The following is a 27,990-nucleotide window of genomic DNA, read 5'->3' on the forward strand; positions in this document are numbered from 1 at the left end:
ATATACCACGCTGTGATTTTCCAATGTAAGCGATGCCGTACATAATGCTCGCGTAAGCATCCAGAACAAATTGAATGTCCATATTGGCTCTCCATAATCTAAGAATGTCTTGGTTGTAGGCATTCGCGCTTACTTCCAGAGAAGATCTCTTCAAGAGAATGGTTTTTCACTTAAGATTTATTGTAACGCAATCAATATAGACCCGTTCGGTCATTTGAAGTGGCCGCAAAAACTCTTCCAATGTTTTAGGAGAATTTTCAGATGTCAGAGCCGCTATGGCTTTTTCCACTTTCTTATATTCCAATGCGATATGTTCACCGTACTCCTTTGTCCAATTTCTTAAAACAGGATCGTGAACATATGTTCTCGGCGTTGGAGACCAGATAATCCCAAAACGACAAATAGTTTCTTCTCCCCGTTTTGCCTTGCAAACATAACTAAATACCCGTCAAGAACCAATTAAAACTAGAAGCCAGACTGAGTTATTGGAAAAATAGAAGAAACCCTCGACTTTGGTTAATAAGAAAACCGGAAAAAAAAGTTGTAATATCTTCACCTCCGATTATAATTGATTGGGACGATGAAGATTTTTAAAAATAAAATATTGTAAAAAAGAAATAGACACTTTCATTGCTTGTTTAATAAAGAAAAAGTTTATTTATTTTGAAACCTAGCATAGGTTCTCACTTTTTACGTTTTTTTTCACGATTACATTTGACTTCCTTGACTCTCGGAAAGATCTTTAAAAATAAGATAACTTGATCTTTCGTGCCCCTGGATTAAAGAAACTTCGACCGACGCCATTCTCGTTTTGGAAAAGTAGGCTTAACTTAAAAAAGGCGCGCTTGCTTTCAATAGGTCGAAATGAAGTTGCGCAGTTTGCGTTACATAAATAGTTGCGAAACTCTAGTTTCTCTTCGTAAATACGAACCAAACGCAAATTTTTTTTCAGACGCAAAATTTCCGCAATTTAACGCAACTTGCGATCGCTTTCATGAATTTGGAACCAAATCGGAAGTTCAATTGTCACTGGCGAACAATATAGCGCCAAAATAAAGAGTTCAATTTTTTTACTAATCTCCTCGACACAAGGGATCTGACGGTCAAGTTATCATGCGACTTAATTTTTTAAAAAAATTAACTCTTTATTTCGACAGTAGTCTTTCCACGATTTCAGAAAAAAACAGTATGCTCACATGATGATTGTGCGCGTTGTTCTTTCCGAGGCTAAAGCGAGAATGATTTTAGCATTGGAAAACTTTCCGTATATATAGTATGGAGGGGGTCCGTTGAAACCCAGACACTAATTACCCTCCCCCCTCTTACAATATACAAAAACGGTTTCTTACATTTGGCAGTTAGGGGCGTGAAAATTGAATAGTCCCCCGAGGCGCGGATATTTATGTTAGCGAAAAAGCCCAAGGTCTACCATCTGCTGGGCCAGCACCCCCCCCCCGGCGAGTTTGTCTAGGAACAGTTTCGCCCGCCGTATGTCGTGCAAGGTTGCCGTCCGAATGGACGCGGCATCGACCACGACATCGACGTCCCCTTCGGCTTCCCTGTATATCCGGGCTCTCCTTTTAAAAATGTTTACGATGGCTGTATTGAGACTGTAAAGAAAAATGAAATTAGAAATGGTCTTAAAAATGAAAAAACTATATAACTTACGAGCCCGAATAACAGTTAGCTGTATTTAAGGGCTGTTCCTCTCCAATAGGCTCTACGGGAAATACCACCAAACCCAACAGTGTCTGACCTAGGGCTTCGATAACATAATTTGTTTCGACCGCGAACAGTTGTTCGATGGCCGTGCGTTCTTCGTTGACGGCAGGTTGATCTCCCTCGGCCGCCAGGTGGATCTGGGCTAAGATCCTGTTCAAATTTTACGGAGGAAATATAGCTACTAAAAAATTGGAGAAAACATGGAATGTTTACCGCTGGATGTTACAATCCAATGGTGTAGGATCTTCATCCTCCACATCAGAATTGGATTCCTCCTCCCCTCCCCTCCACCACCTCCTCTAGTTCCGCTAAGGGAAAAGGCTCTTCTTCTAAAGGTTCATCGGGAGCAGGTTGGTTGAGAAATTCAAAGACCTCATTACCAAACGGTAAAGGATTGGGCGTCCTAAATACCAAAAACTTATTCTATGATTTCAGGAGAAAAAACATACTCACATGTTGAAAGTATGGTGTAGTCAGGATTTAGTCTTAGTAGTAGTAGTTCGTCAGTGTTTAGGCTGAGAGTGATTTTTGTATTGGGTAAATTGCCGTATTTATAGTACCCATGGAGAAACTGGGGGGGGGTCTTTAAGTCTCCGACGTTCTTTCTATATACCCCAATACAAAACCTTATGATCTTTCCAATATTCAAAAGTTGTTATTGAAGCAAACGAGACCCCAAAATAATAAAAGTCTAGACCCTGTCACATTCCTAAAAAACAGAATTTAACCCCGACTTCAAATGATTCCTAACGACAATAACACACTCCTTGCCGATTTCTATGTACCCTGGTTATTGTTGTCCGCATGTCTTTCAATACATTAATAAATAATTCAAGTCTAGACCCTGTCACATTCCTAAAAAAACAGAATTTAACCCCGACTTCAAATGATTCCTAACGACAATAACACACTCCTTGCCGATTTCTATGTACCCTGGTTATTGTTGTCCGCATGTCTTTCAAAACATTAATAAATAATTCAAGTCTAGACCCTGTCACATTCCTAAAAAAACCGAATTTTACCCCGACTGCAAATGAGTCCTAACGACAATAACACATTCCTAGCCGATTTCTATGTACCCTAGTTATTGTTGTCCGCATGGTTTGCGATACATTAATAAATAATTCAAGTCTAGACCCTGTCACATTCCTTAAAAAAACAGAATTTGACCCCGACTGCAAATGAGTCCTAACGACAATAACACATTCCTAGCCGATTTCTTTGTAGCCTAGTTATTGTTGTCCCCAATGCTTTAGAAGCGTCTTGTTATGGTCCTATAAATATTTGCCTATCCAGATCAAATGACAAAATAAATACGTTTTAAAAAATTTATTTCAATACAAATTTACACCAAGCCAAAAAGATTGACAACGCTAATACGTTTCTTTAAATAAGAAGTTTGAGACATTAATATATTAAATATATTATACGATTGAAAATCAAAACTTATTCCGCGTTCCATTAATCTACTCTCTAAAGCCATTAATATTTTATACGGTGAAACGTACGAGCTAAAATATGATAGTACACGGTCAAAATTAATATGATCTTCAATTTCTTCGAAAGAAAAGAATTCACCGTAATCTATGTGCAATATTTTATATATGGTAATAAGTTCAGCGCAAATCAAATCACCCAGCAATAAATAAACCTGTTCGTTTGAAAATCAAAACTTATTCCGCGTTCCATTAATCTACTCTCAAAAGCCATTAATATTTTATACGGTGAAACGTACGAGCTAAAATATGATAGTACACGGTCAAAATTAATATGATCTTCAATTTCTTCGAAAGAAAAGAATTCACCGTAATCTATGTGCAATATTTTATATATGGTAATAAGTTCAGCGCAAATCAAATCACCCAGCAATAAATAAACCTGTTCGTTCGATACAAGCTTTTTCACATGTTCATTGATATATGGCATTAATCGATTTAACTCGCTTGCTTCTGAAGCGTTCAATGTGAAGTCGATACTCTCTCCACCCCTGATATTCGTTTCCAGCTTTAGATTGTTAAAGGTTGCGTGTGCTTATGTCGAAGATAATGGAGTATCGGCTAAAATAGCATCGTATGATGTGGGTTCATCGCAACTGGTCCAACCACTAAGCGGACCAATTTTGGATGCATAAGCTTGCCAAGTGTCAACATCAAAACGAAACGTAGACAAATCTGGTTCTTTCTGGCATATTCTAATCTCGATGTTGAGATCAGACGTGAATCCGAAAGATAGAAATACTTCTCCCAAATGGAATCTCGAATTGATTTTACGAGGTTTGGACGGAAGTTTCCGTTTACGAAAATTATCAACTTCCATTCTTATCTAAAAAAACATCCGCCGTTATTATACTATACCAAGCGAGCGCCCAAAACTGTTACGTAAAAATTCTACTTACAATTCAAGCGACCTTCTTATTCGAATGTCAAACTCAAAGTGAGCCCTAACAACCACCCATGGCTTATGCCTTCATTCTTTAGAGGGGTGTGGGGGGAGAAGGGGGGTCAGTTCTATTTAAAGCTAGCATCTGGTTTCTTTCATATAGGGTAAACATGTCTGGGCAAAGACTGGGCGAAGATGTGTTTTGTTCAGTTCTAGTTATAGTTTAGTTTGGGGGGAGAGGAAGGGGGGGGTGGCAGTTCTAGTTATGGGCTGGCTTCTTTCATATAGTTTCGTCCAGACCTGTTCACCACAGGTCTGGACGAAACTGAGTTGGTCGGTTCTATGGTCTCTTTAGAGGGAGGATGCATCTAAAAAAGATTATATTTTTGCTTCGTAAAAATCCGTTACGTACAACATGTGGGGGGAGATGGGGGTAAGGTGAGTGTTATGGCCTATATAAGGCAATATGTCGAGCATGCAAAACTCATTCTCTACTTCAGAGTTATTAAGTAAAGACGAATAGCATAGTCTCGCTTTTAGAAAAGTTTTACAAAACCTGTCCGGACACGTCTTGATTTGAAAGGTAACGTATTTTTATGTTCTTTTTTGTTTTTCATGGGGACAGCATTTAACGTAAGTTTTTTTTACTGTAAAAACGCGTCAAGATGGATCAAGAATCTATTTTATTCGAGATCGAGGAATTGGCTGCTTTACGACCATGGCCAATTAAGAAAATTTACGCTTTTTTCTTTAATTTATGCGCATTACTCAAACTTAACGCAGCTACAGTCGGGGAAATTTTACCGACTTTTTTGTCTAATAGAGGATACCCTATTGTCGAAACATTTACCGATTAATCAAAACGCGTCTTGGATTTAATCAAGACCTAAAAAGTATCGATAAGAACAAGGTTAATCACTTGACTGAATGCGCAGATATTGAAACTTTTTTTTAATAAAACTTACATGTTTAAGAAAGTAATGTTCCATCACCCTATTCCATTGAATAAACTTACTTTACTGGTAGTAAATTTTTTCCCTCTCAATAATTTGAAAAATTTACTTATCTCGGGTTTTCGAGCACAATTCCATTCCCCGAAAACATTTTATAACTACATTTATTATCACTTTTAAGAGAGTACGTGTATGACATTGTGTCGTTAATAAGTTGCTAACATATCCTCCCGTTCATGCCCTGTACGCTCCATAGTGAAACCTTTTGTTAATTTTAGTGCAAATTTCAACAATGGCAGCACATTCAATAGGGACGTTATGATTTTTACACTTGGTTAAACTGAATTGTGTAATAGATCACTTCGACATATCTTAGAGGGAAAGACACGGGGGTAAAACTTTGCCTTCCATCTCGCTCGATGGAAAGATCATAAATGGAGCAGAGACGGCGAGGGGTCAACCCCTGTATGTCCCGATACTGAGGATTGACATCTCTTTTTTTTTACGTAGAAAGGGTCTATAGCAGTTGTACGACGGACAATGGTAATAATAATAATAATAATTAAGGCTTTATTTACTGGAACAATCACTAAGAAACATTCTATTTACACGGTTCTATGCCATGAAGTTTCTATGGTGCGCAAGCAGTAGGGGCGTGCATGATATTCGTAATTTTTTGATTTTCTTTGTTGTAATTATTAACTTAAGCGCGGTCGTAGCCTGAAAATTCTGACTTGGTTATTTTGCAAAATAGCCTACGTTCACCGAGTCGCGTGATCCACGACGCTGTGGCTCGACTCTGCTACTTAGTCTGTATATCTGTATCTATATCTGTAACGGTTTTTAAAGGAATATGGGATTTTAAACTTGTCGCTGCGAATCTTCCTATAGTAAATGTAGTATTTTTAGTATCCCCAGAGACCTCTGGTAGCATTTGGTAGAAAAGTTTTCAAGGCGAGGAATGCTCACAAAAACAATTACTATTTGCTGACGAATACCTTAAAAAGTAATTCACACAGAATTCTCGAGCAGCTTAACGCGTAATTGAGTGGGCTCTTGCCTTGGTGACGAGGCCAGCGAGAGACAAGGCATGAGAATAGCACAAGGCGACAAGGCGTACTTCTATCAAGGGGGTATTCAACTATACATCCTCCTTCTTCGTATTTGGCGCAGCAGAGGCTAAAGCAGACTACCCTAAATGGTTTTGTCATTGTTACGTGTACTCGTGTATGTATTTTCCACACGAAAACTCTTAAAAGTGATAATAAATGTAGTTATAAAATGTTTTCGGGGAATGGAATTGTGCTCGAAAACCCGAGATAAGTAAATTTTTCAAATTATTGAGAGGGAAAAAATTTACTACCAGTAAAGTAAGTTTATTCAATGGAATAGGGTGATGGAACATTACTTTCTTAAACATGTAAGTTTTATTAAAAAAAAGTTTCAATATCTGCGCATTCAGTCAAGTGATTAACCTTGTTCTTATCGATACTTTTTAGGTCTTGATTAAATCCAAGACGCGTTTTGATTAATATCTGTTACTTCAGTCTTAATATTAATTAAAATTGTTTAAAAACCTTAGGAGAGAAAACGTTTTAGCGCGTTGTACTTTCATTAGTTAAAGCTTTTGAACTGACCAAGCATCTATTACATAACTTCAATCCTCACTGCTTGAGCTGTAATCGCTAATCTAGCTTAATTAGCTGTAATCGTCAATCTAGCTTAATTAGCTGTAATCGTCAATCTAGCTTAATTAGCTGTAATCGTCAATCTAGCTTAATTACCTGTAATCGTCAATCTAGCTTAATTACCTGTATTCGTTAATCTAGCTTAATTACCTGTAATCGTTAATCTAGCTTAATTATCTGTAATCATTAATCTAGCTTAATTACCTGTAATCGTTAATCTAGTTTAGTTACGAAAAAATCATTCAGTTTTTGCAACGAAAGAGAATAAAATCAGATAAAAGTCCTTGGTAAAACAGCGTAAGTGCAAGAGTGGCTTTCTTCTCGGCTTTATCCCCGGTAAAACGACGTAAGTCCAACAGTACATATAGGCTGCAACAACTTAAGTCAAAGCCAGACTAAAAAACATGAAATTTAGCACTTAAACTTAATTTTTCTCAAAAAGCTTAAAAATGGTCCTAGAAAAAGGTTTATATTTTGATATAAAACCGTTCCCAAATGTAAAAAACGAATATTTCATTTCAAAATTTGAGAAAAACTCCATGTTATTTCTATGAGAAAATTTAACTTTTTCACCAAAAACACTGACTAATTTTATGCAAATGAAAACCACCCTTAGCAACTTTATTTTTTATAAAATAAACTAATGGGTGGATCTTTTTGAAATTTTAACCACATTTTGAGGGCCCGATTTATAGTTCTGTGGAAGTTTTTCGAATCAATTAATACAATACAAAAAGACTACATCCAAACAAAAACCCTCCTTATACATTAAGAGCAGTATGAAGTCTTATCTAAGAGAAGTACCGCTCTCCTAGAATATAACCAGAGTTACGAGCTTCCAAAACTTAGTGTAATGTTAATCCTATGGAGGAGGCAAAGTACCTACAAGCACCTAAAAGTACCTACAAGCACCCACAAGTACCTACAAGTACCCACAAGTACCTACAAGCACCCACAAGTACCTACAAGTACCTACAAGTAACCACAAGTACCTACAAGTACCTACAAGCACCCAGAAGTACCCTCAAGTACCTACAAGCACCCACAAGTACCCACAAGTACCTACAAGTACCTACAAGCACCCACAAGTAACCACAAGCACCCACAAGTACCTACAAGCACTCACAAGTACCTACAAGCACTCACAAGTACCTACTAGCACCCACAAGTACCTACTAGCACCTACAAGTACCCACAAGTACCTACTAGCACCCACAAGTACCTACAAGTACCCACAAGTACCCACAAGTACCTACAAGTACCCACAAGTACCTACAAGTACCTACAAGTACCTACAAGTACCCACAAGTACCTACAAGTACCCACAAGTAACCACAAGCACCTACAAGTACCCACAAGTAACCACAAGCACCTACAAGTACCCACAAGTGCCTACAAGTACCTACAAGCACCCACAAGTACCTACAAGCACCCACAAGTACCTACTAGCACCCACAAGTACCTACTAGCACCCACAAGTACCTACAAGTAACCACAAGTACCTACAAGCACCCACAAGAAAACACAAGTACCTACAAGCACCCACAAGTACCCACAAGTACCTACAAGTAACCGCAAGTACCTTAAAGTACCCGCAAGCACCCACAAGTACCCACAAGTACCTACAAGTACCTACAAGCACCCACAAGTAACCACAAGCACCCACAAGTACCTACAAGCACTCACAAGTACCTACAAGCACTCACAAGTACCTACTAGCACCCACAAGTACCTACTAGCACCTACAAGCACCCACAAGTACCTACAAGCACCCACAAGCACCCACAAGTACCTACTAGCACCCACAAGTACCTACAAGTACCCACAAGTACCTACAAGTACCCACAAGTACCCACAAGTACCTACAAGTACCCACAAGTACCTACAGGTACCTACAAGTACCCACAAGTACCTACAAGTACCCACAAGTACCTACAAGTACCCACAAGTAACCACAAGCACCTACAAGTACCCACAAGTGCCTACAAGTACCTACAAGCACCCACAAGTACCTACAAGCACCCACAAGTACCTACAAGCACCCACAAGTACCTACAAGCACCCACAAGTACCTACAAGCACCCACAAGTACCTACTAGCACCCACAAGTACCTACTAGCACCCACAAGTACCTACAAGTAACCACAAGTACCTACAAGCACCCACAAGAAAACACAAGTACCTACAAGCACCCACAAGTACCCACAAGTACCTACAAGTACCTACAAGCACCCACAAGTAACCACAAGCACCCACAAGTACCTACAAGCACTCACAAGTACCTACAAGCACTCACAAGTACCTACTAGCACCCACAAGTACCTACTAGCACCTACAAGTACCCACAAGTACCTACTAGCACCCACAAGTACCTACAAGTACCCACAAGTACCCACAAGTACCTACAAGTACCCACAATTACCTACAAGTACCTCTAAGTACCCACAAGTACCTACAAGTACCCACAAGTAACCACAAGCACCTACAAGTACCCACAAGTGCCTACAAGTACCTACAAGCACCCACAAGTACCTACAAGCACCCACAAGTACCTACTAGCACCCACAAGTACCTACTAGCACCCACAAGTACCTACTAGCACCCACAAGTACCTACAAGTAACCACAAGTACCTACAAGCACCCACAAGAAAACGCAAGTACCTACAAGCACCCACAAGTACCCACAAGTACCTACAAGTAACCGCAAGTACCTTAAAGTACCCGCAAGCACCCACAAGTACCCACAAGTACCTACAAGTACCTACAAGCACCCACAAGTAACCACAAGCACCCACAAGTACCTACAAGCACTCACAAGTACCTACAAGCACTCACAAGTACCTACTAGCACCCACAAGTACCTACTAGCACCTACAAGCACCCACAAGTACCTACAAGCACCCACAAGCACCCACAAGTACCTACTAGCACCCACAAGTACCTACAAGTACCCACAAGTACCTACAAGTACCCACAAGTACCCACAAGTACCTACAAGTACCCACAAGTACCTACAAGTACCTACAAGTACCCACAAGTACCTACAAGTACCCACAAGTAACCACAAGCACCTACAAGTACCCACAAGTGCCTACAAGTACCTACAAGCACCCACAAGTACCTACAAGCACCCACAAGTACCTACAAGCACCCACAAGTACCTACAAGCACCCACAAGTACCTACAAGCACCCACAAGTACCTACTAGCACCCACAAGTACCTACTAGCACCCACAAGTACCTACAAGTAACCACAAGTACCTACAAGCACCCACAAGAAAACACAAGTACCTACAAGCACCCACAAGTACCCACAAGTACCTACAAGTAACCGCAAGTACCTTAAAGTACCCACAAGCACCCACAAGTACCTACAAGTACCCACAAGTAACCACAAGTATATACAAGTAACCACAAGTATATACAAGTACCCACAAGTACCTACAAGTACCCACAAGTACATACAAGTACCCACAAGTACCTACAAGCACCCACAAGTACCTACAAACACCCACAAGTACCTACAAACACCCACAAGTACCTACAAACACCCACAAACACCCACAAGTACCAACAAGTACCCACAAGTACCAACAAGTACCCACAAGTACCTACAAGTACCCACAAGTACCTACAAGCACCCACAAGTACCTACAAGCACCCACAAGTACCTACAAGCACCCTCAAGTACCTACAAGCACCCACAAGTACCTACAAGCACCCACTAGTACCCACAAGTACCTACAAGCACCCACAAGCACCTACAAGTACCCAAAAGTATCCACAAGCACCTACAAGAACCCACAAGTACCCACAAGCACCTACAAGTATCCACAAGCACCTACAAGTATCCACAAGCACCTACAAGTATCCACAAGCACCCACAAGCACCTAACAGCACCCGGACAAAGCACCTACAAGAGCTCAAACGCCATGTTTTTCTTGCTTAACTACCAGTCGTAGGTAATCTTGTTAACTTAATATATATGTGTGGGGTACTTTTCCAACTTAACTTGTTAGCTAACACAAGCTTAGGTTCTCTTGTTTTTTTACCACTACGAAAATTGGACCAAATAGCCTTAACCGTGCTAACATCATAAACTGATTATTATTCATGCTACAATATCGCAGATTGGAATGGTTTTGAAAATATGAAATTAAACATACTTCAACTTAAATCTAATTAATGAAAATTGGAAAGCGGAAAATCTAAATACCAGGCTTTCGTTTAAAACCGTTTTCAAGTCAATCAAACGAATAGTTATTGCATTACGGCTACCACAAAATGGTCATCTGTAAAATATTTTCCCATGTTATTTCTATGGGAAAATTTCGAGGTTTTCGTCAAAATGTCTGATTATTTTTATGGAAATGAAAACCACCCTTAGCAACTTTATTTTTTATAAAATAAACTATTAAATGTATCTCTTTGAAATTTCACCCACATATTCAGGGTCCGAATTGTAGTTCTGTGGAATTTTTTCAAAACAGTTAATACGATACAAAAAATGTTATAACCAATCAAAAAACCATCCTTATACATTAAAGTCAGTACGAAGTCTTATCTAAGAGAGCTATCGCTCTCCTAGAATATATTTAAATATATGTTAAGCGTACCGCGTGAACCCGAACAATGCCCCAACGCGGAAGAGCTGGAAACATTCTATAATAATGTGCCTTTAGCGTGTCGTGATCTGTATAGGGCCCGTTTCGAACAAAGAGCGTTAGAAATAAATCAACGCGATATAGACGCTCAAGAATCTATTTTATTAGAGATCGAGTCGTTCGTTGTTTCACGACCTTGGCCCATTGAGAAAATTTACGCTTTTATCTTTAATGTACAGTACTCAAACTTAACCCAGCTACAGCCGGGGAAATATTACCGACTTTTTTGTCTAATAGAGGATACGCTATTCTCGAAACATTTACCGACATATTTAAATATATGTTAAGCGTACCACGTGAGCCCGAACAATGCCGCGACATTAAAGAGTTGGAAACATTCTATAATAATCTGCCTTTAGGTTGTAGTGAGCAATATATGGCTCGTTTCGAAAAAAGGGCGTTTGACATAGGTCAACGCGATATAGACGATAGGCAAGCTGAAAATCTACTCATTGATGAGCAAGATGAAAACATGATTAAAGCTTTAAACATTTTTGAAACGGAAGAATCAATTGTGCGGGAATTTGAATCTACCCAGAATGACCGTATAGTTTGCGACTTTTTAAACAATAATCCAGAGCTGGGTTTCGCCTCTCAAAACGATTTCGCATCTATAGATTTTTCTGGTCTTAGTAATTTCCCTGATCAATCAGGAGGCGGGGCGATGGGAGCAGTTATGACGCCAATAGATTCTCAATCCCACTGTGAAATTACGAGCCAAAGAGTGCAAATGTACCCTAGGTTCAACCTTTCTGGTCTAGAAATCACTGTAAGAATAACTAATAATTTGGTTGAAGGCTTAGCCAATATTGTCCAAGCCGTTCTTAATAGGTATAATATGATACAGATAACGGCCGAAAGTTTAACCTTGCCAAACCGGGGCGAGATATCACTTTCGTTTCGTAGAGCCGATCAAATGGACTCTAAATCTGTTTTAGATGAGATAGAATCAGTTTTATACGACGATGAGTTTGAAAGATTCTTTTTGGGACCAATAGTCTTAAAATTTCACGTGGTAAGAGTCCCGGTGGAGGGGTTTGGTCGTGCTGCTCCCAAAGGAGTGCGGTCCTTTGATATCTTTTCTCGCGACTCCCGAGGAATTATCAGGATCGTGAACAATGATAATTTGTGTTTAGCGAGAGATCTGGTGGTTTCTATTTCGCATTCGGAACATAAGAGAAATCCGACTAATATCGCGATTAAAAACAAATTTAAGTCGATTTCGTACATGCGAGCGGATTGAGGTGATACGGCCTCTCAACGAGATGCCGCTATAGAGCTTTGCCGTAAAGCTAAAGTTAATCCAAAAGACTGTGGCAAAGTAGAATCTATACAACAATTTAAAGCCGAATTAGCGCAATATAATATATTAATATATATTTTTAAAAATAATTTGCCCGAATTGATTATGGGGTAAATCGACATTGACGACAATAGACCTCGTTTGATATTAATTAATCAAAACAGACATTACAACGTCGTCACGTCTTTAAGACCTTTGTTCGGGATGGACCATTACTGTGAAAATTGTCTGGTAGGATTTAGAAACAAGCGAGATCATAGTTGCAATCTTTATTGTTACAATTGTTTACGAGATCAAACTTGTACGGCCCTGACCGAGCGTGTGACAAAAGTCTCAAGGTTTTCAAAGGAGATGAATGCTTTAATTATCATAAACAAAATGGTTTAGACGGGAAGAGTATTTGCGAACAACTATTTCACTGCAAACAATGTTTCAGGCAAATAAATTTATTTAAGCGTAAAAATCAACCTCATACGTGTGGCGAGACCTATTGTTCTGTCTGCAGAAGATACACTCCCAGTCCACACTATTGTTACGTTTAGGTAATTAAAGAAGAACCTCCTAAAGTTCGTCAAGCGAAGAAACAGAAAGTTGCCCCTAACATGCTATATATCTTTTGCGATTTCGAAGCGATTCAGATATTAGAATCCGAGGAAAAAAAGGGGGCGTTAGTCCACCAGCCTCTCCTTTGCGTATCAGAGATGGTTTGTGAAGATTGTATTGATGTACCCGAGGCAGCTTTCGTCTGCGGGAAATGTGGGTCACTAGGTCCGAGGCAGAGAGTTTTTGAAGGGGCAAACCCTGTTTCAAATTTTTTAGCCTTTCTAAGAACGTTGGCCGCTGTCAAAAAGGTAACTTTATTGGCCTATAATGCTAGCGGATACGATAATTAGTTTCTATTGCGAGAGATTATGGCTCTAGGCGAAGAATTTAAACCTAACTGTATAATTAACGGCACTAAAATTATAAATTTAACTGTCTTTAATTTAAATTTCCTTGACTCTTTCAATTTTATCTCCGTGCCACTCTCTAAATTCGCCGCCCCTTTCGGCTTAGAAGATGCTACAAAGGGTTATTTTCCTCATTTTTTATGTAACGTTGTTAAGAATCACGTCTTCGACCTTAATAATCAATTAGCAACAAATTATGTCTTAGAAGACCAAATGCCTCCTCCAGAAGCTTACGGGTCGGAAAATTTAACCTCCAAAAATCTCAAAGAGTTTATGGAGTGGTACGATAAACAAATTGAGGAGAAAAAGGCTTTAATTTTCTGGAGGAATTAAAGTTTTATTGCGTCAAGGATGTTGTGATATTAAAGTTAGGTTGCCTAGCTTTTAGAAAAATTTTCTTGGATATTGCCCAGGTGGAACCTTTCCAGGTCTCGTGTACTATAGCCGGTTTGTCTAGCTGGGTATACAGGAGACACTTTATGAATAAAGATTCTATAGGCATTATTCCTCATAACCTCTATAGAATGATTGATAATCAGTCACTGGTGGCTATAGAATGGTTATCCTGGTATGCTCACGAGAACGCCGTAAACGTGCAGTCGGCATTTAATGGATCGGAAGCCAAAGTTTTGAAAATGAAAGTGGACGGTCTTTGTGATAAAGATGTTCTAGAGTTTAACGGGTGTTATTTCCATGGTTGCCCTAAATGCTATAAAGTCAACCGCAGCCAATCTTTACAAGATGATCCTGGTCACACCTTGAACACCTTGTACGTCAGAACTTTAAAAAAGAAGGAACGAATCGAGAAAGCGGGCTTTAAAGTAATAATGAAGTGGGAATGCGATTGGGGTAAAGATAAAACCGATAATCCGGCTATTGGCGTTTTTCTGGAAAGAGAAAACATTAAAGAAAAAGTACGCGAGCCTTTAAATCCTCGCGATGCCTTTTTTGGTGGAAGAACGTCGGTACTTAAACTATACCATAAAGTTTCAGGCAGCGACAAGATGCATTACGTTGACGTAACTAGTCTCTATCCTTTCGTCAACAAGAGAAAGAAGCTGCCAGTCGGGCACCCAGAAATTTTACTGGATAATATTCCTGACGTTTTCGCATTCGACGGTTTCCTGAAATGCGAAGTTCTACCACCAATTAGACTCTTTCATTCAGTTTTACCAACGAGGTTAAACATAAAATTAGTTTTCACTCTTTGCCGGGAGTGCGCCTTGAAACGTTTCCAAGGAGACTGCCACCATTCCGACGAAGAGCGAAAACTAGTCGGCACCTGGGTGATTGATGAACTTCGTGCCGCTGTAAATCGGGGTTATGTTATCCTAAAAAAGATAGAGGCCTGGAAATACAAGGTGCGACAATATAACCCCGAAACTGGCGAGGCAGGCTTGTTTCAAAAATGCGTTGATTCGTTCCTTCTTCATAAACAGACGGCTGGTGGTTACCCCTCCAATTGCGTTACCCCCGAGGAACGTGACAATTATATAAAAAATTTAAAATTAGAGAGGGTGTACTTTTAGACCCAGCCAAGATTAAAAGAAACGAAGGGTTGCGTAGCGTAGCAAAACTTGCCTTGAATAGTCTTTGGGGTAAATTCGGGGAAAGAGTCAAACCAACCAAAACGGAAATTATCAAAGAACCCCGTAGACTTTACGAACTCTTAAGTAACCCGGATGTTGAAGTAAAAAGCGTTTAAACCATCAATCAAGAAACGCTGCTAGTCAAATGGGTTCCTACAACTGAGGCCGACGTTGCTTTGAAGCATACCAACGTCTCCATAGCTTGCTATACAACGGGTATGGCCAGACTATGTTTATTAGAATATCTGGAAATTGTCGGGGATAAATGCTATTACCACGATACAGACTCGTTGGTGTACATGTCCCCCCTTGGAATACCACTAATAGAAACTGGTAACTTTCTGGGTGAAATGACCAACGAATTGGAAGGTTATGGTAAAAACGCCTACATTGATACCTTTGTCAGTGGAGGATGCAAAAACTACAGTTATTGGGTAACAGATCCCGACTCTGGCAAAAGGTTCAATATAACCAAAGTCAAAGGGTTTCGTCTTAATGTCTCTAACGAGAAACTAGTCTATCACGAAACTTTAAAAGGACTACTAGGCGTTGATTTAGATAAACCCCTTTTCCCCATAACGGTTCCAATTCAGAGACACGTTACGAGGCTTCCCAACCACACGCTTGTCTCTATAGATACTCACAAAGTTTATAGAGACACGGTCGATAAAATCCGTATACTAGACAATTTCAAAACAATCCCCTATGGTTACCAACGCCCAACTTAATTTATTAACTAATTAATTTATTTATTTATTTATTTAAAGCTTATTGACTAATTTATTAATTTATTGACTAAATTATTGACTTAATTAAAACAAATTTATTTAAAAATTTATTTACCATTTTAAAAATTTATTTACCATTTTAAAAATTTATTTACCATTTTAAAAATTTATTTACCATTTTAAAATTTTATTGACTAATTTAAAACTAATTTATTAATTTATTTAAAAGTGTATATTGTATATTTAAAAGTTTTAAAAATAAAAAAAATTTTAAACTGATTTTGTTCTTTTTTCGCGCGCTTCCTGTCATACGCGTTTATACGCGGCGCGTTTTCCTGCTATGCACGACGCGTTATTTTCCGCGACACGTGAGAAGAAGATGCGCGCGCGCCCCCCTATATTAACGCTTGGCCGCTTAAAGTTTAATTTATTTTAGCTCGAGAACTCGAAGAACAATGATTCCCTTTTATCATCCGTGTACCATAACGGTAAATGGGCCTAGCAGGGCTGGAAAAACGTTTCTTTGCGAAAGAATCATTACAAATCATCGGGAAATGTTTGAACCCAATATCGCTGAAATTATTTTCTATTATTCAGAATATCAACCATTTTACGACAGGTTGAAAGGTTTGGTTGTTTTTAAGGAAGTTTTGCCGGATATGAACGAGTACGACGGTTCTCGAAATTGTCTTCTAGTAATAGACGATTTAATGGATCAGAACAAATCAGGTTTGATAGGTTCAATTTCTACCAAGTTTAGTCATCATCGTAATTTGAGCGTGCTATATTTAACTCAAAATCTTTATCATAAATCCAGCGACGCTAGGGACATAAGTTTAAACACAAATGTTCTAACAGGTTAGAGATAAATTACAAATAAATTATCTAGCTAGACAAATGTACCCGCGTAACCCGAAATTTTTAATGGAAAGTTACTTGGACGCTACTGAACAACCTCATTCGTATTTGCTATTGGACTTTAAACAAAACTACCCCGAAGATTATTGGGTTAGAACAAAAATATTACCCGATGAGACCATGGAAGTTTACGTGCCCAAGAAGAGATAAATAAGACTCGTATCATACAAGAGCATTCATTTGAATTATGAAACGCCGTGCGATTACATCACAGCGAGACGTTCTCGCACTCTTGAGTAAACTTAAAAAAGGACCTAGACACGCTTTTATAAGATCCGTGGATAAAGGTTTATTATTATTATTGTTGTTGAGGAGGGTACGCCCCTAGCACCGATGCCAAAGGCATATTGTGCATCCTCGTAATCAGGCCTTGAATAGGCCTGTAGCTGCAGCGTAGCGAAGAATTCGCTCCACCGTGAGAGAGGAGACCCTCGAGGGTTCCAGGGTGTGTGAATCAAAATATTCTAATCTAAGCGAGGCGAAGTAGTCGCACTCGCAAAGTACGTGAGCGGATGTTTCTTCCTTCTCCTGACACGACCTACAGAGAGGGTCGTCGGCAAAACCCATCAGATGGAGGTGCCTATTAAGCCGACAATGCCCGGTCAAAAGACCGGTGGCCAGCCTAATATCCCATCTGCCGAGCGAAATTAGGTCCCTAGCACGAGACCTGCAGGGATCATCGACAAACAGCTTTGTCTGTCTCTGGCCCTCCATGCTGTGCCAGAGCTGGTTTTGTATGACAGTCAACCTGTCATGCAGACACCGTTTGACGTGCCTGTAGGGGATGGGGACGGCCGTCTAAAGGTTTAATAGACGCTATATCAGAATTGGTTTTAAATACGCTACACGGAAACGTGAAATTGAATTTGAGTCAAAAAGGTGGGCTGTACAGGTATAAGAATAACTTACGCAAAATAGCTAGTAAAAGAATAGCTTGGAAAAAGAAAAGGGCTATTTTATCGAACCAAAAAGGGGAAGGTCTTCTTTCTTTGCTCGTACTCCTTCTTTCATCGGTTATCGGAGCCTTTAGTTCGTAATGTACCATAAAATGACGTTGGTACCCTTGAATGAACGGAAAATACCGTTTCAACCCGATATTCAACACGTTGATACTCTAAAGACAGACGTTATACAAGAATTGAATAGGGAGATCAATCGGTTTTAAACAACAATTCGTTAGACGATCGCTTCAAATGGATTATGTACCAACAGCTAGTCCAAAGGTACAATAAAGTTTCTCGAGAAATCGTGCCGGATCCGACCGATAAATGGATTGACATGTTCCCCCTTAAATATAAGGGGAGAGCAAAGAAGGTTTTTACTCAGTTGGCGAAACTCTAAGGTGGTCGAAAGAAGGAAGAGTTTTTGTAAACGGACGAGAGATCAAAAATTCTGATATAGCGCAGTTATTATACCATTACATTGCCCCCCTTAAAGAAATACCCGAAGGTTGGAGCGATTTTCATAACACTGTAAAAGAAATTGAAGGACCAAAAGCCACCGAACCAGCAGCTGAATTCAGCTGCCAAAGAAATCTCCTCCTACCTCTCCTAAGCTCGCTCATTGGTCAATCCAAATCAAACTTGAGCCTTTTAATTGGCGATGGCGGTTATGACCCGTTTTCACATAACGGTTGTGGTTGGATTTTGAGAAGAGGAAGAAAAACCTGATTCTGGTTCAGTTCAGTTTCCCACGCAATCGGAACTATATTTCCGTGCAAGGTCAGTCAAAAGTGTAATTTACTGTGAAAGGTCAGTGCAATAACCTTTGACCTAGCTTTTAAGGTATTCTGCGCCATCTAGTGCCTGAACCCCCGATAATCTCGGACTTGGAATTTGTTTTTGATCATTGCACGTGACTGCAGACAACGTTTGACAACCAAGGTAATGTTTATTGTAACCATGTACTAATGTAATAATGAAAATGTTAATCTTAATATCATCTTCTTTATGTTCACATCGTAGGCTTACCGACCAAATTGTTAAATAAATGTAACCATGTACTACAAAAATAATGAAAATGTTAATCTTAATATCATCTTCTTTATGTTCACGTCGTAGTCTTCCGACCAAATGGTTAAATCAATGTAACCATGTACTATACTAATATTTAAAATGCTAATCTTAATTTCATCTTCTTTATGGATGTTCATGTCGTAGGCTTACCGACCAAATTGTGAAATGAATAAATAAAATATACATAAATTGATAATCTGTTTATTCGTTAGCCAATACATTTCTGATATATTCTAGCGTTATTATTTATATGTACGAGCAATGGCACCTAAATTAAGAAAGGTTGCTTATTCTAATGACGAGATGGAATGCCTAATAACCCAACTGGAGGCTGTGCCCTTACTTTTAATATATCAGTATGGCAAGTCCCAAGAGGAAAGGCGTAAGATGTGGCAAACTATAGCGGACAGGGTCAATGAAGTTAGTGGGCATGATAGAACGGGCGAAGAAGTAAAAAGAAAGTGGCAGGCCTTAAAAAGTACTGTTCGCAACAAAGTTGCAACTATACACAAGGAGCAAAGCAAAACTGGTGGAGGAAGTAGCAAAACAGGGGAACTCACACCTACTGAGTCCCGGCTAGCTGCATTAATTCCGACGTCTTCAATGAAAGGAATTGCAGGCGGTTTTGAGTTGGACGATTACCACTTTGAAGAGTCCGCGCCTGGACCATCCTCGGCTCCTCAATACCAGCCATTGCCTGAAACGTACGTAATTAGATATTGATACAAAATGCACAGTAGAAAAATGGTAAAACCATTACGTCGGAAAGTCCCTTATATCATACAGTTGTACATTTATGTACTCCCTGGTGTTTGTTATGTTACAAACAGTCCTTGTTAATGTTTTATTGCGTTTCTACAAACATGTTGGCTAAACATGGTTTACACTCTGTTTATAACGAAAAAATAATTTCTATTATACCCCATTTGAAACTGAAATTTCAGCGTACATTTTCATTATAGTTTTAATCTCTTTAGAATTCGAATCTGTAGTAAATCTTTTACTTTCAAAAAGTCTAAAATTTAATCGTCCATCGGAATTACTGTAGCCGAGATTGTGAAGCCATTCCTCTAAAAGTCTGTATAATTCAAACCCCCCGCGGACCGTTTACCTTTCCCAAATTTTTCCCAGTCCATGACGTGTGTTGAGGAATTTTCAATAACTTTTTCAGATGAAACTAAGTGAAAATGGGTACAGTCATCCGGGACATTTTCATATTGCAAAGGCATTATCAACTCTTTCAACCCACATTCATAGTTCCCGTGTAAATGTATTTCTTTTGGTAATAAAATCTTAAACTTACTACTAGAATTGTCATTGAAAACATCCAAAGACGCGGTTGATACACAATGAATATAAAACGCGTCCATTATGATGAGAGTCGTATCATCTTATGATCAGGATAAATAAAAAGAGTCGTCATATATATATTTCAATATGTTTATTGATATAAAACAGACACACCAATATTTTTCCACAAGGGGAATCATGATTAAAAAACCTAAATAAAAACGGATATTTTTCCCCGAATTGCAAATGTAATATCAAAAATATAATTACGTTGTTGTAAAACCAACAAACTTACAAAACAATTAAAAATTTAAAATGGTAATTAATACTTAATTTCAGTTTCATAACTAGTGAAGAAGCGAGAAGAAATTTTAACTTGTTTATTTTTTTGATTCAGGAGGTCGGTTTTAAAGTCTTCTAACTTTAACAAACTATTAATAATGTCGATAGTTTCTTGAGCGTTTCCGGGAGCGCGTCTTAAAACTCTTTGGTAAAAGTTGATATAATTTAATACTTCGCTCATCTGTAAATTTTGAACGGCCTGATCATAGAACGAAGAAACCCTATCACTCCAATCTAGGGTCACACACAGATGGCCCAGTTGGTTTTCGTAAGAGTTTTGACAACCAACACATGACGTCTCCGCTATTTTATTTCTTTCCCTTAAGAGGAGATACGCCAACGTTTGTTGGGCTTCAAAGTCCTCCGTCAATTTAGGTGGGAAAAATATGAATTGTATAGTTGGAATTAAATATTTTAAATAATTCCATTCGTCAGGGGTCATCATTATCCCGGTTATATAACACGATTTTTTTTTCTGACGCGTTATAGCGACATTATGTTCAACACCCGCATTTAAAACAGTTAACCACGCTCCATCGTTATTATGGTCCGACAGTGGGTATATTAATTGAGCGGGTGTCAAAAGTAAATTGTTATGACCTCTAAATGATTTAGAAAGTCTGATATTTTCTTTCGCTTCATTAAATTTCGCGATGTGTGCGTCGGTCAAAACTACACCATCATGTGTTGGTAACCATCTTCCGATTTCGGACGAATAACGGAAAGAGCGTATGTTTAAGAACATATTTCCATTGCTGTTTTGTCTGGAAATAGTAGCGTATTTGACCAAAGTTCCATCTTTCTTTCTATATGTTGATCCTAATGGCGCTTTAAACAATATGTCAAAGCCACTTTTATTGTCATGAAACACGGGATCGGCTACGTCCATGTTGTAAAAATCGGGGCTGTAATTGGACGTTAAATCATTAACACTATAAAAAGCTAAATAAATATAACAGATTATTAGGTAAAATAAAAAAAACATCCAATTACCAAATTAGAGAGTCTTGAGCCATTTTTAGCGTTGTTCACGCGTTGACTAATTGAAGAAGAATGAAAGCTTCTAACCACAACCTTTCCTCTTATGTGATTTTAGTTCCGATTTCCTGGACTCTCAAACTTTTTTTTTAAATCGGACCCAATTTCGAATTCATGACGGAAATAAGACGCTTAAATCTTACGATATTGTATAAGAAATAGTTTATTCTATTTTCCTGTTCAATATAATATATTACGGATATATTGTCGAAACGAACTTTTTTCATTTTAATAAACGTCAAAACTACATGCGAGGACGTGTTTTCGGATTAATCGTTGCGGGTGAATTAATAATGGATAGTCATTTCTTCGGTTTTTAATGTATATCGGATATTTTATGAAGACAAGTCCTACATGATCTACCATAGAAACTAAATATCCACCATAGAAACTAAATATCCTATTTGACCCACATACGAAACTAGTTCGAGGTGGGATTAGCTAGTGATAAAAAGTTACCGCTTTCCATCGTAACTAAAATACTTCAATAAGGATTATAGGTATCGGATTAATCGTTGCGGGTGAATTAATAGTGGATAGTCATTTCTTCAGTTTTTAATGTATATCGGATATTTTACGAAAATAAGTCCTACGTGATTTATCGTAGAAAACACCGATTATGAGTTTATGGTATTTTTAAATATCATATTTGACCCACATACGAAACTAGTTCGAGGTGGGATTATCTAGTGATAAAAAAGTTACCGCCTTCCATCGTAACTAAAATACATCAATAAGGATTATAGGTATTGTCATAGGTGAGTTTGAATTCTTTCAGATTGTATATGTATTATACTATACTAATTTATTCGTTCCAGCGATAGTGTATAAAAGTATCGGTCCTTCCTTCTAGAACCATCATTCTCGAATACTATTTTCAGAGATAAAGCCACATTTAGGAAACAGAAAATTTCGGCGAATCAACCACATTTGAGAATAGAAAATGTCTGTGGGTCTTCTTGCTGTTGGTGAAGAACTTAATGCGATCTTGCGATACACGGCCGTCCTAGGGCCAATACCTGGACGAGATGAGCTCCCAGAATTCACATTCAGAGATTTGGAGGTAAGAATTTAACAAATTGATTCATTTTTATATTAAAAATTAAATATCACGACAACGTTTTTATTCATTTGTTTAAGGTTTTGGTGCGATCCATACACATTGGATTCGTCATCCGGTTTGATCTCAGACCGGAGATATCGTCCATAGATGTCTCCGTGTCGTATCACCCAAATCTGGACCGTCTCGTTAGAAAAATGGGAGGCGAAAAAAGCTTCGTGCAGGTATGTTTTCTCTCTCTCTCTCTCTCCCGCTTAATTATTGCTCAACCCTTGTATATTGAGAGGGTTTCTGTAACCCAAAATCGCAGCTAATGATTCGTGTGTTTTGAAGATAATTTTGGTATCTCCAGTGGCAACGGTTTCTGGGGGCAGTGCTCCCAGCCAAGTCGAGCACTTCATCCTTTTCTAGAAGCAACTCGTGGCACTTTTAAGCCCACTGTAACTTCGTGATGGGTACAGGTAAAAGTCTGAAATTTTGTTTGCCGCGAGGACTGTCAATCCTAGCTATGGTTTCCAAATTTCAAGTTCCTACCCTATTTACTTTTCGAAATATCGCAGGTGAAATTTACCTTATTTTGTCACTCTCTCACTCACTCACCGATCATCAAAATTCTAAGGTACTTCTAGGGGAGATAGAAACTTAAAATTCATGATTTAGTTTTCATTTATTTTATAAAGCACAGAAAAATTAAAACATCCCGAAATTTTTATAAAATTGTTCTTTAGTTCTTTATTTTAAAACTAGATGGCGCTGCCGTCTTTTCAACAAAAATAGTGTGTGTTCTTGATGAAAGGACGTAATGGTCCAAAGTTAACCGAAAGTTAAATATATATTAAAGCTAATAGGAGTAGTAGTTTAAAATAAATGTGTCGTAACTGATGCTACATTCTTATATTAGGATATCGCGTACAGTCGTTATTGCATATTCTCTGCGGGTCGAAAGAGGTATGTCAGCGTAAATATGGACAAACGTTAGCGATTATATTGGCAAACGAAGTACCGCGAGAGGGTCTTTTTTTAATATAACTACCGAAGTATAACGAGAGGGTCTACAAAAAGAAGTGAGATCCTATGAAAAACATTAACATGTACAAAAATGGGCCAAGCCTCGCCTCGTGCCCTTTCCGCCGTAAAACGTTCTGAGGTCCCATGAAGAGCCAAGGCTGCCTTTTGTTCTCATTCAATCGCCAATTGAACAATTATGTTATAAATTAAGACTTTTTCCTAATTAATAACCAATTCTACAGGGCCGGTAGGCCCTTGTAGATATGACATGACACCCTTCCGTAATGTTAAAGGAAAATTCACAGTTTTTAGGGTTAGCGTCCCATAGAAAAAGCATTAAAAAATTTTCGTTTTTTTAACGAAATGGTCATAGGCCATACGGAAAAAGTATAGCGAAGTTAGTTTTCGGAATACTTCTAAATTAACAAGCATTTATTAAACGGGAAACTTACGGGTTTCGATTTTTAATTAATGAATTCTAATTTTTGTAATTTAACTAATTAAGATAGTAAGTCAAAAAATTACTTTTGGGTCAGATGTCAGCCTAACCTTATAGCGCGCTTAAACCTATTTTCTTCATTTCGTTCTCGTTGACAACTAGAAGGTCCTAGGTTTGTGGGTGCTAACAAGTTACGTTGACTAATTGTAAATGTTGGCTTTCTTGCTGATTTTCCAAATTTCTTAGCAGTAGACTCCAGCAAATTACTTTTGTATTTCGTCCGAGCTTGAGCACCTTTATATGTATTTTCTAATTAACTGTAGCACCCTTAATAAGAAATACGTCGTTATCAGGTCGAATTTTCGTCTAGAAAAGTAATTCAGGTAAATAATTACAGTTAATAGAGGTTTTTATATCATTTAAAGTAAGCTTTTCGACGTTCTTTACGGCCAAGGCTTAAGTTGTATTTTAGTTACTCTATGTTATATAGTGTTTATAGTGTTTATAGTGTCTTTCCTTTTAAAGATTATAAGAAAGCTAATTTCCAGCTCTGTTTGGAATTACAAAATACGTAGTCTGCTTCGATTCATGCTACAAATCCCAACCCTAGGGCCAAGGTTTTACGCTTCTTGTAACTTAATACTGTATCTATGACAGTAAAAAATGGCATATATATCCAAATTATTATGGTTTAGAAATCAACGGTAGTGTTTTCACCCTGTGAAGAATTCGACTTCAAAATATTACAGGAAAGATGACAAAATTTCCAATTTGTTTTCCCTTCGGCAGTTAAAAGAGTGGTGTTAATGTTAGCGCTGTTAAGTCAACATTCTCATTTGAGGACTGGTATAAACGGTTTCATTATTTGTTAATCTCACTAAAATGCTACTAATTGTCAATGTGTGTGGTATAATTCCTGAAACTAAACCAATGTAGAGGACCAGATTATTCGTTAAAACAATTTTGATCCTATTGAATCAGTCATACAGTGATGTTACGTTATCATTTTATAAACTACTTGTTACTAACAGTGGATTGTTTAATTCATAAGAAACAGTTGTGCTGGCTAATCCAGGAGGACAGTGTCGTTATATAATTTAATTAGTCAAATAATTTTCATGTTTACAACCCAGATTCTCTCAACCTAACCACGTTAGAAACGGAGGGTTACGTTGTTTTCTATTTCCACAGTCCACATTGCCGTTTGTTTATTGGTTTAAATTGCTATGAATTGTAAAGGTATTTGATTTAATTACTGGTATTAAAGCTAAACTATAGAATAACATCATTCATTAACATATTGTATAGATAATCTTTATGTTACCACAAACCTAGCTCAGGATATGATAAAAATTTAACGCAATTTGTTGGAAATAATCAAAAACTCCTCTAAACATTAGAGTTAAGGTGAATTATTTTTTAAAAGACATTTTATAAGCTTAATGAGCACTGACGACAAGTTAATTTCAACGTAATTAACTGTAATTAAGGTAAAATTAAACTAAAATATACATTTTTTTGGATGAAAACTCAGATAACTCTTAAATGATGTTCTTGATTAAGATTGTATCTACCCAAGCGGTTGGTAAAGCCCCACACATAAGCTAATTTAAATTATCTCCAAAGTACCTTAATAGGCGCGAAATTCAAAACTTTAGCGTAAAATGAGAATCTAAAACTCCACTAAAAATTGCAATTAAGGTGAAGTATACATTTAAACTCATTTTATAACACTAAATGTATAGTGCCAAAACACAGTCCTACGTTAATTAAACATAATTAACGTGAAATTAAACCAAAATATACATTTTTTGGATAAAGGCTCAAATAACTTTTAAATAAACTCTTTAATTTTGATTAAAACTACCCAAGCCATTAAAGTCGAATATTTTCTATTTGACACTTAAGTTAATTTAAACTATTTTAAAGTACAATAATTGCCGCGAAATTCAAAAGTTTTGGGTTAAAAAATGAATTTGCGGAAAAAATATTAAACTGCACTAAACATTGCAATTAGGGTAAAAAATTCAAATAAATTTTAAGCTTAATCCACTCTCACGAACCACGCTCAAATTAAGATTAAAACATCACAAGTTTTTCGTACAGCCACAGTAGTTTCCTATTTCACTTTCAAATTAATTTAAATGATCGTTAAAATACATCAGAAGCGCATACATTAAAATTTTAGGGTGATTGCAATTAAAGTTAATATTTTATTGAAACTTGTTTTATAAACGAAATCCACGCTAGATAAACAAGATAAGCCGTTAAATTAAACTTAAGTATAATTAATGTGAAATTAGCCCAAAACACGAATGTTTTGGGTAAATTCATGGATACCTTATAATTAAACTAACAAATTAAAATTAAAACTACACTTATCTTTCACCCAGCCTCCATTTTCCTGTTGAATTCTTACGATTAATTAAATTGTCATTTAAAAGCATTTTTCCCATTTTTAAAAGAGAGCCATTGAAAAGGCGCGATATTTAAAAGTTTTGGGGCAAAATAGTGATTGTTCCGCAAGAGTCAAACAGGCACTCCTCTAAAGTTTGCAATTTAGGAGAATATCTTATTCAAACTCGTATAATAAACTGCAATAACACTAATAAAAGAAGATAAGCCGTTAATTTCAACTTAATAACCATATTTAACGTGAAATTAATCGAAAACAACAGGTTTTTTGGGTAACTATAGATAACCTTTAACCATAAGTTTATAATATATTATATTATATTATATTATATAACATATATTATAAACTTATGCTTTAACTGAAATAAGAAAATAAGATTAAACTACGCGAGTTCTTTCAGCCTAAACGTTTTCCTATTTAACACTAAAATTAATTACATTATCACTATAATGCATTTAATAGGCTCCAAATACAAAATTTTAGGGTTAGGAATGTGTCAAAATGTAACTTTTCCATTTAAATTTTAATATATCATTAACATAGTTCGTAAAATCACCAGCAACAATTTAATCTGGCAACATTCAATGCTGTTGGTCTGATCTCGACAATACTGTATGTGTATACAGTGTTACGAAACAAATATTTTTCTTCAATATTTCAAATACCGTCGTTTTTAAACTTCTTTCATAAATAAAGTACAACCATAAGTCTATTATGTAAGGTCCCCATAATAGACTTATGGTACAACATTATATGGATATCAAAATCAATGTTATTGGATATAAGTTAAATGTAATTAACGATAATTAAGTACTTCTTTAAGCAATTAGAAATAGATCAACCCCAAATGTTTGACGGTAAAGCAAAAATAAAATTATTCAAATTTTAATTACATTAAGACTGAAGTGACAGATATTATAAAAAAACGTCTTGGTTTGGACCAAGGCCGAAAAAACAAACGATATGTGTGAGGTTTATCATTTGACTGAAGTTTCAGATATTGCAATTGTTTTAGTTATTTTTATCCATTTAATCCTTAATCAGTATTAAATTCAATCAACTGATTTTACTGTTAATCGATCCATTCCCTCTAAATTAATTGAAAAAATTACATATCTACGCTTTTTCAAGAACAATTACATTTTCCGAAAACATTTTATCATGAAATTAATTATTTTGAAGGGATTTCGTGTCGATGATTACTAACTTGAAAGCACATTGACGGTCATAGTTTTAATTAAGGCTGGCTTGACAAATTTTGAAGTTTGCAGCAAAAAAGTTTAAATCTGTAGTAAGTTTCTGAGAAGACTGATGTTCAAGAAATTATGATAAATAACTTATTTTGCTCAAACTTATTTATAAACTAATGTCGTCCTCATAAGACAAAGCATCAACGTTTATCGTGTGTGGTTTCTTTGAGTAGGTGGCACTCTGTAGCACACAAAAAATTTATTATTTTATTTTAATGTATGCGCTTTTGATGTAA

The 27,990-nt window shown here is 37.2% G+C and overlaps 2 long non-coding RNA genes across 3 annotated transcripts in view; one reads left to right on the forward strand and one right to left on the reverse strand.

The window, feature by feature from the left end:
• The window catches only part of LOC149640878 (uncharacterized), a 43,067-nt gene extending 18,442 nt beyond the window's left edge, over positions 1-24,625 (reverse strand). Inside the window, exons 1-2 of the long non-coding RNA XR_016372092.1 lie at positions 24,484-24,625; positions 23,881-24,415 (exon numbers count right to left, since the gene is read on the reverse strand). This is a non-coding gene — a long non-coding RNA (uncharacterized LOC149640878). The remainder of the gene's footprint in view (positions 1-23,880; positions 24,416-24,483) is intronic.
• On the forward strand, positions 24,181-26,475 carry LOC149640879 (uncharacterized). Of its 2 annotated transcripts, XR_016372088.1 has the most exons (4): positions 24,181-24,278; positions 24,338-24,471; positions 24,614-25,327; positions 25,397-26,475. It is a non-coding gene; the product is annotated as an uncharacterized LOC149640879 (long non-coding RNA). The 2 variants fall into 2 exon arrangements; XR_016372087.1 differs by lacking the exon at positions 24,181-24,278 and having other exon boundaries at positions 24,342-24,471; positions 24,637-25,327.
• Positions 26,476-27,990: the final 1,515 nt, after the last annotated feature.

This window comes from Phalangium opilio, unplaced genomic scaffold (assembly GCF_054372755.1).
Source record: "Phalangium opilio isolate 3A_F unplaced genomic scaffold, DU_Popi_V2 ptg000092l_1, whole genome shotgun sequence".
Taxonomy (NCBI): domain Eukaryota; kingdom Metazoa; phylum Arthropoda; class Arachnida; order Opiliones; family Phalangiidae; genus Phalangium; species Phalangium opilio.